Here is a 15,625-nt window from a genome sequence, read left to right on the forward strand (position 1 = left end):
TTGATTTCTTTCCCCTCAGATAGGTCACTCTTCAGTGTATGTAGGCTTATGGCATAATGCCTGGCACAAATGCAAAGAAGCAATTACTTTTTTTGTAGAGTGTACATGGCACTAACTGCTGAAATGACCTTGAAGATACTGTCTGCGTTTTATATGGAGAATGGAGTGGAAGATGAATCACCTGTGATGTCCCTTCTTTGCAGCAGAAAGGGAAGGCAATTAATTATCTTTTGATCTCAATCAAAGAAACGTAAGAAAAGACATTTGATGAAGATCAACCTGGAGCATACAAATCCAGCAGGTCCATAATTTCCCAAGCAGATCCCAAATGGATCTTTTAATGAGAATGTTCCTTTCATACCAGTCCAACCTCTCACAATAAGGCAGGATTTCTAGTCAAAATGTGTCTGCTGTGATGCTGACAGCTGCCCAGTGGGATGGGGTCATATAACAGCACTGCAGGCATCCAAGGGACATCGGTTCTCAACCCCTGTGTCAACCTCTAGAGTTCCCAGGGTCGGGTCAGCATCCTAAGGACGCCTGTGGTCTCATTCTGGGACACCTCTGGAGTATCCCACAGAACAGGGCCATTCTTTGCCCAGAGCGTTCCCAGACCCATTTTGTGGCTTGCTTTGTAGAGGCACACCGTGAAGCATGAGAACAAACATGACTGGGAGTGGAGGTTGGGGCCGAGATTGCCAAATCATTGAGAAGTCCTGGAAAAGACAGGCTGCTGTGGCTTTAATGGGAATTATGGATTCATACTGGAAAAGTTAGTTAGAGATAAAGAAAAGATGCCTTCTTTCTGCATCCCGTAAAATACATGGGCCACACAGAGTGCATATTCATAAGGTAGATTTTAATTTTTCAACCACTTGGAAAACACAGGATTGTAATCTGTAAGGGACATGCAAACTATTGCATTAGTACTCCCCTCTTCAAGGGTCAGATTTCAGGAAACTCTGGGCTCCAGAAAAGTAGTAAAGTAAAGGAAGGATGCCACTAGTCCCCAAAGTCTCTCATAGTTCCCTAGCCCTAGAGCTACACACTTTAGTTCCTTAGGAACTCACTGGAAGCCTTACTGTCTCTCAGTTTGGATACACTTTCCTGGTCCTAAGTAACATTGAAGAAGAGAACCTGAAGGGTGAGGGCTGGTATAGGGACAGATGATGTGACAACTAACATTCTGCTCCAGAGAAGGGGAAATTCAGGACAGAATTATGATCCGCATAAAAAAAATACACTTAGGGATGCCTGTGTGGCTCAGCAGTTGAGCATCTATCTGCCTTTGGCTCAGGTCGTGATCCTGGGGCCTTGGGATCGAGTCCCACACTGGGGTCCCTGCAGGGAGCCTGCTTCTCACTCTGCCTATGTCTCTGCCTCTCTCTGTGTGTCTCTCATGAATAAATAAATAAAATCTTTTTAAAAAAAATACACTTATTTCAAAGGAAAACTCCAAGTTACAGGGACAAGTTTAAATGGTATCACTATGTTCAATATCCTCTATTTTCAAAGGTAGAAATGTAAAATGCATATTTGAAGCAAATTTCAATGACAAATGGGGAAGAAACTAGCTTTTTGCATAAGTTGTGTGGAGTTTACATTACTGTACAATTTGCTTGTGCAGAACACGTTAATCTTTAAAGACTGATAATAAAACACTGCACTTGGACACATATAGTTGGACATTTTTAATAGCTTATTATGTTTCAAATGTTCTTTTCAGAATAAGTTAATATATAAAGTTACTAAAATGATAGTAATCACCCTAATAAGTGGCATCCAGATAACTCTGCTCTTTCAAGGCTTATATATGCAGGGTGAAAAATGTAGTATGTTCTTTTGTATAAGAAGATGCTTTTCTTCTGATCGTGGCAGAGGGCTTTGCTTTCTTGCTCATTGGAAGGCCTGTAGGAACCCATGCCACAATCCTACCTCAAAAGAACACCTCCTGGATGAAAAGCACTCCCCTACCAAAGCTAATTTCAAAGTCCAGTTTAGAAAACAGGGACAAGACCATTCAGATACACTATATAAAAAATCCAATAGAAACAAAATCACTGTCTTGAAAAGATATCTGCACCCTTCCCCATGTTCATAGCAGCATTATTTACATTAGTTAAGACATGGAAACAATATGAGTGTCCATCAATGGACAAAGTGATAGAGGAAATGACAATGGAATATTATTCAGCCATAGAGAAGGATATCTTGCCATTCCTGGCAACACAGATGAAACCTGAGGGCATTATGCTAAGTGAAATAAATCAGACAGAGAAAGATAAATACTGTATGGTCCCATTTATATGTGAACTCTAAAGAAGAAAAATAATAACCAAACTCAGATATGAAGAACAGATTGGTGGTTGCCTGAGACTGGAGGGTGGGGAGGAGGGGAGAGGGATGTGTTCAGGGTGGGTGAAAAGGCTGAAGGTGGCCAAAAGATACAAAATTCTAGTTGTAAGTTAAGTCTTGGGGGTGTAATGTACAGCATGGTGACTATAGCTAACAATACTATATTAGATATTTGGAGGTTGCTAAGAGAGGAAATGTTAAAAGTTATAACTATGTGAGGTGATGGATTCAAATTTGTTCTGGTAATCATTTCACAATATATACATATATGAAATCATTATGTTGTATACTGAAAACTAATGTTATATGCCAGTTATATATCAGTTAAAAAATAAAAAGATTGCAGAGACTTAAAAAAATCAAATGATTAGAGTAATAAATGTTGATATAAATCCCTATTCTTATTACTCCCTCCTGTCATCAGCAATGGTACTATATATGAAAGGAAGATGAAATTTCCTCATTAATCTCTTATCCAACTATGTTTTGCATATGGCAGGGATTTGAAGAAGTGCAGCATTATTTTAATCAAATGTCATTGCTTATGCTGTGGAGCATGACATGGAATTTTCTGTCTAGATCTTCTGAACTGCATAAATACTACTGAACTGATAGTGCTCACTTACTTATGGTGGCTCACCTAACATACTATTATTCCTCTAATTCTGACGGTTTGTCACAGGACTTACTAGAGTCACGACAATGTGCATATTTATTTATGCAAAATAAGAACACATTTGTCCTGTCAATGTGCTACATCTGTCAATGCTATACTCTGGTTCCAGCTCTCAGCTTGAAATGTGAAGTCTGGTTGTTATGCATGATCCTAGGTAATTTATGGGCATTAAGTGGGCCTAGGAATTTCCTTTTGTTTGAGCTGTCAAAAACTCTAACCCAAAACTCTAAACCTCCTTAGAAAATTTTTATGATGTTGAATATAGTACTAACATGAAACTGATAAGCTAGCATATAAACAAGCTGGCAAAATGAAAGAATGAACTAAAATATGTATCTACATGATATTTAACACAGAGACTTCATAATACAAAGTCTTAGGTAAGTTATCTTGTAATCTTGTTGTGTTATCTTATTGGTTTGCATTTTGTTGTGTTTTTCCTCATTCTCCCTCACCTTATACCAATCATGAGAGGCAGGTCCTTAGACTTCCCCAAATGCCTGCGTCTGATATTTTCTGTGTAGCTATTGTCTTATTTCTAGATTGTCTGTGAAATCTCCTTAACAGAAGCTTTTCCTTACCTTCTTAATAACCAACCCCTGTAGAGCCAATTGGAGGAGATTAGGTGGGCATAGGCATGTATTTTAGACCTGGAGATCATCTGAAGAGCACATCTGCTCTGGATCTCTGCTTTGGAGGCATGAGATGTATCCACTTCACAGAAGTAGTTGAAGCTTTGAGGTGACAGAAAGGAAAGGACAGCAAAATGACCACTAACGTATTTTAGATCTCTCTGTGCTTGTGTCTATACAGATAAGTTAAAGACCTCATTATTTTGGAGGTATCATGAAATCTGCCCATGGGGTGATTTTTCTAAAATGAGAATAATACCTGAATCTGCCTGCCAGAGTTGTTGAGAGTCTTTAAAGGAAGGTTATATGTAAAGCTTGGTGCCTATCTGTTATTCTAATGTGACCATGAATCATGCTTATAGGGCAGAGAGAAACAATGTCATTTAGCTATTTAAAAAATACGGGACTTTTAAACTTTTAAAACCTCCCACTGTATTGTCTCATAAATGAATAAAGTAAGGCCGAGAGGGGTCAAGTGATTTGCCAAGGTTGCCCAGGTAGTTAGGGATGGGAATGAAATGAGAGACCAAATCCCTTCATTCCTGGTTTAAGTGTTCTTTCCTTTATCTTACAATATGCTTGTTTTTAAATCCAGCATACGTAACTATGAAGACATACTCTAAGATCCTCTTTGGGAATAAATTTCATTCTTTGGGAAAATTATTAGCTTTCTGGGACCACAGGTACTTAATTCCATAAAGTGCTTCTGCAGCCAATATCAGTTCTTTTAAATTATTTGATCGGGTGGGCCAGTGTGCTTCAGAGAACCCAGTGTGCACGTCCTCTGTGTCAGAGACTGCCTGCAGCTCCTAGCTAGACACACTGTTTCCTGACCCTCCAGAAAGACCCCTTAACCAGGGATAATATATGTTTCAGAGCAAAGAGTAAACATCAACTAGCAATTGTATCTCTTTACCATCACACAGTGAATCAAGTATCTGGATTCTAGAAACAGAAGGAAGTTTGCTTGCATGTCGGCATCATGAGATTAAGGTAAGCATAGATACACTTGGGAAAGAGGAAAATAGGCCAAACTGAAGAGTGTGAGAAAATTAGCTCAGCTGATTTGACGTGAACATCTGCAGAAATTGTTAATGGGCACCGTGTCTAATTAAATCCACCAGACATAAGCATGCCTGTTATCTGTGGAACGGTGTTCTTCCCCATGCTGCACCTGTTGCTGGCAGGGTAGACTTGCATTCTATCATGTGCAGTGTTGTAAGGGTTGGAGGGAGAGAAATTTGAGGCTCTAGTCTGATGCACTTAGAGACGAGCATATCACCAGGGGAAAACAGTGTATTCCAGACTCGAGTGCAGACTGAGAGGCAGATACCCTGGGACCTCACTACTGTTCAAACCACCAGTCCAGAGCTCCTCTCAGTTCTGATGGACAGACCTGGCCTTTGGACAGTGTAGACTTCAGAGAAATATTCATGCCCTGAACTTGATTTCAAAGAAGATATTTAACCTGTTCTACTGGAGGGCAAAATGTTCAAGTTCAAATCAGTCTCCATTTGTGTACAAATGACTATTGTGCAAATAACAAATGAAATGTGTATATCCAAACCAACTAGTTTTTGACCAATGTTTCCTTGGTTATTCTACATTTGGTCAGGCATTAGTTGGTGTTTAGCCATGCCCCAAGCTGTTCCCGTGAAAAATGGTCTCCAGTAATTCAAACAGAGTGTCTCCCTATGTATGGGGTGCTGGGCTCCACCCAGTCCATTGGATTGCACCCAGTGGGTGCAAGTGGCACGGAGGAAGCAGCAGGGCACAGGGATTAATTATGCAGGCTCTGGAGTCAACCCAGGCCCCCACTTGCTAGTTACATAACTCCCCAACAAGTTACTTTAGCTCCTTAGCCTTAATTCCCTCATCTGTAAGGTGGAGAAAACAGTAGCACCCACCCCAAAGTGTACTTGTCAGGCTTGAATGAAGCAAGGGATATCAAGTGCTTAGGCACAATGAACCTGCCCATCAATTATTTTCATTAGTTACTCCTGAACAAGCCATCTCCAGCAGGTGCCACTGGTAGCTCAGTGCTCAGGTTTATCTTAAAGAGGAGAGAAATATAAACTAAAAACCAAGCCTGAGGTTGAATAGAGTTATTTCAAGACCTCTGATATTATTTAGACCCAATATGTTATTTATCCCCATTCCATATACCAATAGTCATTTTATCACATACATACCCTGCCCCTCTAAAACCTGCCACCCCTTGCACAGGTACATGTTCATGAGCTCATGTGATCTGGTGAGGTAAAAATTAGGTTGATAGACAGGGAAGTTGGGTTCTTGGTTAGATTTTCTCACTAATTCTGTTAAAATGTATGTAGTCACCACTGCTTAAATTTTTAGCTAAAGTTATGATAACAAAGGTGTACTTTAAATCTAGTATCTCTTACTCATAGCCTAATGAGGAATTAAATCCCAGGAGGAGGGAAGGTGTGGAGAACAGGTAGTAAGTAAGAATGGGATATCCAGTTCTTTTATCTTTTGTATCTATAACTACTTAAGTACCTCTTTCCCTTTCCTCATGCCCACACATGCCACTCCAGAGTGACATAACCCAGGTGAATGAGATTGTGGTGTGAAGCATTTTGTGGTCTTTGTAGGAAGTTTGGAATATAAGTGGAAGGACATGGTTTGCATGGAAATAACCTTGCAGATGACTTCAATGACTTCTGCAATAGCAAACCTCCAAGGGTGGAGAGATACTCTACAGAAGAAAACACATGAGATCACTGTAGTTGACACTGGACTCTCCAGAGAGCCTCTTAATGGATACTTTGCTATTTTTATCTCTTCATCTGCTCTTAGTTCAGCTATATTGAGATCTGAATGGTGATTAAAACAATTGTTTGAAACACAGTGTACTATTCCTGTCACAATGAAATAGAATTTTTATTTTCAGTCTGTATTTAAAATTGTATCCTTTCATTTAACAGAATTTATTCAATTAGGCTTGTACATAACATCACATCCTGTACAAAGCATCACAACCTGTGATGCTTTAAATGAACATGTTGACCTACTTTTTGTAGGCAGTTGGAACATTTATTAAATAAAATGCCAGGCAGAAAAAAAGTGGTACTGAATAAATACTACCATTCACACTCACATCTCCTCCATATCATGTCTGAAAAATTCCTTCTCAAATTAACCCCCATGGAGTAAAAGTCTGTGTAAACAGATGGACTTTGCACCTTGCCCTAAAGGTCAGCTGGCTGGAACACTGTAAGCTTGGCAGCAAATCTCTTAGTCAAGGACCTTCCCATAAGAAAAGCTTCATCTTCATCTCAATTCAAGTGACATGAACAGGACTTGGCTTCCATCATAGACACAGCATTCAGCTTGGCTTCCAAAGGATCCTGTTAGTACTGATGATGGTGGTGCCGATGATGATGGCTGGGAGGCTGTGAAGCATGTTATATCTTTCCAGACACTTTCACATGCAATCTCACAAGTGAAACGTGCAACCACACTGAGTAAGAAATGAATATGCAAAGTATATTTTTCAGGTGAAAAAATAAGACATATAATTCAATCTGGGCTCGTGAATTTCTCACATCAAAAGAACTTTAGTATGGGTTTGAATATATCTCAAAAGAATCCAATTTTGACATTTTAATGTGCAATCCAGACTAGTAAAAATACCAGCAACCCTGGTTGGGGGCTACAGAACACACAAGTCATTCAAACATAACATGCTGTGTACCCCGTTACTGACTCTGCCAGAAGAAGTAACAGGAAATATGGTCCTCATCAACAACTGGTAGGCGGTAGTGTGCTGCAGCTGCATTATTCTAAAAGAATCTGTTTTTCCCTCAAAAGAAAATTCAGGAATGTGATTATTTCCTGTCCGTCTCTTTCCTGAGTCATTGAACAAGTACCCATTTTCTACTCTCAAGTCAAAATGCTTGCTAAACTGTGTTTTAGGGAGATTACAAAGTATGTTCTGAACAGGAGAGCTTGTTGGATCTTCTCTATGACCATAGTACAATTCAAAAGAACTTTGTTCAGGATCAGCTAATTTTTTTTTTCTTTCTTTCCCTTCTTCCCCCTCATCCCCACACAACTATTGTTGGAGTGTCAAATGGGCATCTCTCTCATCTCTCAGATTGATGGCATCGTCTAGGACTTCCCACATAGACAAGATAAACGAAAGGCTTCCATGGACAGGTATGTAACTGTGGAGACAGCAGTGCCGCAGAAGAGGCCTCCAGATCAGAAAGAATGTCTGTCCCACAGTCAACTCTCTGGCTCCGAAGTCACCTTTGACATGACTTGCTGAATAGGAGTTTGTTTTCCAATTTCCATGGTTCAGCCATAGGCCATGCAAAGTAAATACTGGTAAATGAGCAACAGTAGGTTCAAAGGAACATAAGACTAGAATCCCTCCTCCTTTGGAAGACAGTTTGGGTTGCATTCACATGTGAATCAATCTGTTTAGGGTCTTTGAAGTGACTTTGATTAAGAGTTGTAGCCCAATAGTAGTGAAATGGGCAGGGTCATCAAAAGAATTGGCAGTTCCAATATGGACACTCAGCCTGTGCACCACATCCAGAAAGAGTCCCAGGTAACGGCCTTACATGCAGAATGCTTTCAGCTTCAGAAAAACAAACCAGGAACTCCTTATCCATGCACGTTGGCATAGAAGTGGGTTTTGTTTGAAATAAAGAAAATATTCCATGAGATTTCATGTTTCTACAGATCAGCTTTGAATTAAATTATTTCATAGTTCATTAAAATTTTTAAGTGCTCTTTAATAAGCAGACAGCAATAATTTTCCTTTAAAAAGCAAGCAGTTTATATATTTTCAATAGACATAATTTATCTGTTCATAAATAAAACAAAAAAATAATAATTAAATCCCCAATTTCAGAAACCACATAAAATCAAAAACTCTCTGTAATTGTATGAGAAATGCTAAAATTAATGAATATTTAAATTTTGTAAGATGGTTGATTTGTAAATTCAACAATCTTTTGGGAGAAGAAGAAAACTAGTGATTTGTTGAATGACTAAAATTTCTACTTCACCTCAAAAGAAGAACCTGGTTCCTTTGCCTTTTGTCTTTAGTTCAAGTTACTATAATATTTGCGTCTACTTCATTCATGTTTTCTTCACTTTAAAATGTCTTCTACTGCTTACTTCAACAATCTGTGGAATTACCTTTTGATTCTTAAGTAGTTTAATTTTGGAAGCCCCAAAAAGAGGAAATAGTTGAGGCCAGTAGTATAGTTGTCACAATGGAAAGAACATGGGCTTTGGGGTCAGAAGGAAATTAATAACTAAGTGACCCCTATCAGTTTCTCCTCCTTTTAGGCCTCAGTTTCACTATCTGAAAAATGGAACCGTGATACTTCTTGCTGAGTTGCTCTGAAGATTAAAGATGAAAAGTACAAACTATTAACTATATGCAGTTACTTGTTTAACAATGGCATTTATTGTTATTAAATTTCTTAGGCTTGTTTTGTGATTTTTATCAGCTCTGTTATTGGCCCAGTTTTCTTTCAGGCTGGTGCTGTTTTATCTTGGGGCAGTACTATGTTTCTATGCACATATTTCCAGTTTTCATGGGATTTGAACTATACATATACAAGTACGCAATGGATTTTTAAATTAATTTCTGCTAGGGTTTGGTCACATACTATTAATAACTGTGATAAATGTGTTCTGGAACAGTAATTTTAAATGGATGTGAAAGGCAGAACTGCATAATTATTGGCTCAAAGTAGAATGAGGACAAACACACTCCCTTCTAACAAGAATATTAATACCAAGTTGATTCAGAAGGCTCCAGAATTCTCTAGCTAGTGTGGGGGAATCGCAGTCTCCTTTCCTGTGCTGCAGAGAGCTGAAATTCATTACAGTCTCCATCTTTCTGGGAAAACTCTGGTTCTTTTCATCTATGACCAAAACAGAGCAAGTGCCACTGTTCTTAGCAAATTTTATTTTCTAAAAAAACTGAAAGATCTGTCCACATTGTAAGAAAGCAGATTGACTGATTATTTATTAGTCTTTAGGAGCTACTGAGGGTTCCAAGGGAATAATACTCTGAATAACCATGCAGCTGCTGAGCAAGTCTTACATAGCAAGCCGAAGCTTTGGCCCTCTGAGTCTACCCAGATGGGACCCCACAGAGTTGGTGGCTAAGGTCCCCCTGGGCACACAGTGTGAAGCAAACCCGGGTCAAAGGATTACCTAGGTGCATGTTCACATTGAATTTATGAAGGGTGAAGAAAGGATATTTGAAACTTTTCATAGAAAAATATGTCAGGTGAAGTCATGATTACACAATGAGTATTTCTAGAATCTCTTCCCCATGTTTGAGCTCATCTGTTTGTCCATATCAATCCCAGCTAACACACGTCATTAAGAATGTGAGTGCACTTTGTGTCAAAAACTAATTATCCTGGGCTATAACATCCTTTGCTCCCCCTGCCACCGTAAGTCTTTCCTCTACGGAATTAAAAATACCTTCTGTAATTCACAAAACACTCCTGCTAGTAGCATTTCAGTTTATTAAAGGAAATAATGCTCTTACTTTCCTCCCTTTTATCACCATCCTTCCACATGTTAAAAAAAGATTTACTTTTTTCTTTTATCCCAACACTCCTTTAAAAAGCAAAATATTCCAAATTGCCATTAAAAGTTCAGAAGGAAAGGATGAGACAATAAGGAGGAATCGTCCTTTATATGCTTTATTAATGAGATAAGAAATTTTGGGAAACTTCTCTTGATGGGGCAGAGACAAGAGTTGGGGGGAGATGCGTGAAAGAATATTTAGAGAGAAAAACTAGTAAAGCAAGAATCTGAAGAAAAAGAGCTGCCCCTCCACAGAGTAATCAATACTCAAGAGGAAAAGAAAGAATAAGAAAAGAGATTTTATGGATTGATGTGGCCTCCCATCATCTCCCGTCATCTTAGAGAATGACGAAATTTCCCACATAAGGAAGAAAAGAGGGAAGAGTGCTTTTGCCAGGTGGGGCTGTATCACAGCAATGATTGTTCTAGGCATTACCTGTAAAAAAGAAAACCATGCTTTGTTTACTTGTTCATGTGCTTCATTGGCTCAAAGAATATTTCTATTAGAGTTCTATTTGACAATTACAGTTCCCATTTCTAACTGGTAACCATTCATACTTAGTGGACATTATAAAATAACTCCTGATTCTAGTGATCCTTGATTGTTCTGGTTTTTTTAATGTTTGAATTTGAAATGTCTGATTGTGACCTACATCTTCTAACATAAATTGTTGCTTACACTGGATTTGCCTTGTGGTTCAGATGTGGCTCCATCTTACTTTGTTCAATACCTCTCTATGGTTTACAAAAGTGTCTCACATGCTTCATTTTTACAATGAGATATATGCTGATTTTGTAAGTAAGTAAACTGAGGCACAAAAGAAGTGGCCAAGTCAGGCCTTCTGGCTCCAAATATAATAATACTCCTTCCACCAACAAGTAAACAAATTAAATGTGCTGGGTATGATAGATGCCTTCCAGAAGTCCGCAAAAACACACAATGGTGATTGTTACTGGTATTGAGTGAGCAGAACTATATGACACTGTCCCAGATGTCTTACTAAAATGAACCTAAAAATGACCTCAAGGATTGGCAGGGCCACCATCCTTCAATGTGTGAATGATGTGACACCACTGATTGACACAAACCCAGCTCAGACCTCAGGAAGAGTGGGGGGAAGACAAGCCAAGTCACAATCCAAATTAGTGCAGCCGCTCCTGCAGCTCGAGGAACACAATGTGGTCTTTGACTAACCTTTCAAAGCCCCGTGTAGCTGGAGCTCTGATGGTGCTTGTTAAAGAAGAGCAGGGCGGGTCCAAGCTGACAGCCTGGAACATTGACCAACACGCTGCAACTGACGTGTAAATCACCCTCTGATTTGGGGTCTCGAACTTAGACAAGGAAATGTCATCTCCAGATTTGGCCCATCATGTGTTTATGCAGAAATAGCCCCTCTAGGTGCCTCTCTCTACCTTTGCAGACAAGTGACATACTGCTGGTTGAGATAATATTTTTGGAGTTTATTTCCAAGACTGGCTATGGTTTTAAAAATCATCCCTTTTTTCTGAAATCAAACCACAGTTTTCCCCCTGAAAATGCCACATATTTCTTTATCCAGAGGATAGGAAGTAGTGAGCCTATCTTGTCAATGGATCCCCAGATCCCCTTACCAGGCTGAAATTCTACCTTGGGGCCTTAGCAGCTGCCACTTTCAGGGCTGTCCTTGTTCTCTCTTCCAGTGCCACTTGGTTGGCCTCTTTTTCATTCAGGGAGTTTGGTTAAGATACCACAGCATCTGCAGATGTGCAGACTATCCATATGATTTACGAGTTGTCCATTTCTTTTTTTAAGAAATTTTATTGCTTGTTACTAATGAGTGAGCAAAATGAAACTAAAAGCCAGCCACAATGGATAACAACTTACCAATTTTTTAAAATATTGACTAAGAGGAAGCCAAGATGTATCTCTACCTACCTGGCCAAAAGGTACAAATTTTCTGGTGGTGGTTGGCTGGCTCAGTCAATAGAGCATGCAATTCTTGACCTCAGGGTCCTGAGTTCAAGCCCATGTTGGGCATGAGGCCTACTAAATAAATTTTAAAAATACAAACTTCCAATTATAAAATAAATAAATCATGGGGATATAATGTACAACATGGTGACTATATTGTGTTATATATTTGAAAGTTGCTAAGCAATCTTAAAAGTTCTCATCACAAGAAGACAAATTGTACCCCTAATGATGACAGAAGTTAACTATACTTATTGTGGTGAGCATTTTGCAATATATATAAATATTGCATCATTATGCTGTAAACCTGAAGCTTATATGTTTTATGCCAATTATATCTCAATAAAAATAAGTATGCATAATGTTAAGCATTTGTTTTCCCTATTTTCATTCCTATCAACATCACCAATCAAGAGTTGTCTAGAGCAGCGACTCTTATATGTGCAGATGAATTTCCTGGGTGCTTTTGATTCAGTAGGTAAGGGGTGGGGCTTGAGACTCTCCATTTCTAAGACATAGATTGCTGATGCTGACCCTGTTAGTCCAGGGACCACACTTTGGGTAGCAAGAGACTTAATGTTACTTCATAGGGATTGACCAGCTGAGAATAAGAGGGGGTGAGTATGATAAAGGTAATACAATTCAGATTGTTTTAATAATTTACAAATATCTGAAAAAACAGAGCTCATACCAATGGAAACCTAATTTTGCTTTAGGAATGCCTATTGATTTATAATCAATAAAATATCAAAATAAATTAAAGTGTGACCTAGATTTCCCAATATTCACTTTCTTTAATTTGCAAGACATAGATAATTCTTAATTCTCTTTGTGAACTTGTGGAGGCTGAGAAAATTAAGACCATTCCTCCTCAAGTTTAGTGTTAGCACAAGTACAGCCATCTCAGGCCCCTGTGAATAAGAGCTGAACTTTACAGGAGAAACCGCAGAACGCCCTTGACAGAGATGGTCCCATATCAGAACAGAGCTCAGAACGCCCTTGACAGAAAGCCCCATATCAGAATGAAAACAGAGCTTAAGAAACTCCCCCATCCTTTCCCCTATATCGGAATGAAGAAATTCCTCCACCCCCTCTGGAAATCCCCTAGATCAGCCCATAAAAACCCAGCTGTAACCCACCTCAGGGTCCAAGTCCCTGCTCCGCTGTGTCGGGTATACTTGGACCCAAACTCAAGCTTGCTAATAAACCTTCATGTACTTGCGTCGGTGTCGGCTCCTTGGTGGTTTCTCGGATTCGCAATCTTGGGCACAACAAACTAAATAGTAATATATTCTCTTAAAACTGATTGTTTGCTTAGCGAATTCAGGATGAAATTATGAAAAAGTGGGAGCTCCATTGAGGCCTATGCCACTAGGAAACTGAATGCAGCTATAGGACTTTCGTTATACCTTGAAGGACTTCCCCGAGACCACTCAGGTCAAATCAGCTTGCTGCCACCCTCCAAAGTAGAAGAGCTCTTCCCTAACAATAGCAAGTATTATTTAGAATATTGACCATATCCAAAAAGAGAAACTGTTTCAAAGAATTCCTGTTGCTGCTTCAGAAAGTAATATTTTTGATTAAATGAAATCATCATATCATCTCTGAATATTAAATTTAGTTGTCAGATATATATATATATATAGAATGCCTTGGAATTCAGATTGTTCATGTCATCTTAGTATAGAAAATAGCAACAGTGGTATTTTGTGGTAGCAGGTGAGAAGAATGTCCATAAGAAGAAAATCAATTGGGAAAAGAACAAAAATCAAGCAATGGCTATCTAGAGCAGTGCTTTCCAAGAGAACTATAATACAAGCTACAAATGCAAGCCATATAATGTAAGCCAAAAAAAGTAAAAAGAAACAGATGAAATTAACTTGGGTAATTTATTATATTTAACTTAATATATGCAAATTATCATTTCAACATATAATCATTATTAAAACCTATTAATATATTTTACTTTCTTTTTCTAAAAAATAAAATCATCAAAGTCTGGCACAAATTTTATACATACAGCATATCTCAGTTCAAACTAGCCACATTTCAAGTGCTCAGTAGCCATGTGTAGCAAGTGGTTATCACACTAGACAGTAAAGAGGTAGACTATTTCCATCATTTCAGGAATGATGGAAATTAAATTACACTGATCTAAAGTGGTGATTCTTAGCAGAGGGGCAGTCTTGCTCCATGGGAAACATCTGGCAATGTCTGGAGATATTTTTAATTGTCATTGTTGGGTGGGGAGGAACTACTGGCATCTAGTGCATACAGGCCAGGGATGTTGCTAAACGTCCTACCATGCACAAATGCTCCCCTGCCCCAAAACAAAAAAATTATCAGGCCTAAAATGTCAATAGGGCTGAGATGAAAAACCCTACCCTAGAGAATTGGTTTAATAAGAAATTATATTCTATTCTTTATAAAGGCTCTCATTCTCTCATTCATTCATTCATTCATTCAAAAACTACTAGTAGAGTTACAAATACCACTGGTCACCATATTAGTAATTTAGGCATAGAGACATCAAACATCATCAAATATGATCAATGAATGACATAAGTGTTATATTGATGTAGATATGGGGCAAAAGAAGGAGCAATCAACATGTTTATGTTTTTATCCACCACAGGCTTGACATAAAGGTCTTACATATATATAGATACGTGAAAAGGGATGATGAAGGAAAACCAAAAAAGAAAAAAGAAAAAAGAAAGAAATAAGATTCAAAATAGAGGAATTAGAAGGAAAAAGATTTTTGGAAGAAACTGAAGATTTTTTTGCTACATTGAACAACTGTGAAGGAAATGGAAAGGCAAAGTAGAGCAAAATGGAATCTAAGTAACATGTGGAGCAAAACAGAGGGAAAGGCCAGTGACATTAGTCACAACTGTCCATATTCTAATATCCTGATATCCATTTCCCCTCTCCATTCTCCACAGTCTTTCCTAAAAGATCCTCTCTACAGCTACCTCCAGCAGCAAACTTTTATTTATTTTTTTTTCCTTGAAAGTAAAAAGAACTTATTTTCTGGAAGGATGTCAAGTTACTGTATATTGTGACTGGAAGGCAGGCTGACTGGAGATAGAAAGGGTCAGTGTCTGGACGGCGATCTGTCATGAACCAAAGCCTGTCATAGATGGCCCTAGAGATGCAGACAAAGACGCATGACCATTATTTCCAGAGAGAGCCTTTAAAGCACCTTGGGGCGGCCGTTCTGCACGGGGCCCTGAGCTCCCGTATTGGACCACCTGCCAGGAGCTGTGTGTCAGGCTGACCTCTCCCAACCCAGTGTGAATAACTTCCTAGAGGTAGCCCCACATAAGGGCAGGGCTGCAAGCAGGCAAAGAAAGAGAAGAGATTTATAGCTCTAGGATATCTCCCTTTTGAAAATGAAATGGCACATTAGGGGAAAAA

Source organism: Canis lupus, chromosome 1 (assembly GCF_011100685.1).
Source record: "Canis lupus familiaris isolate Mischka breed German Shepherd chromosome 1, alternate assembly UU_Cfam_GSD_1.0, whole genome shotgun sequence".
NCBI lineage: Eukaryota > Metazoa > Chordata > Mammalia > Carnivora > Canidae > Canis > Canis lupus.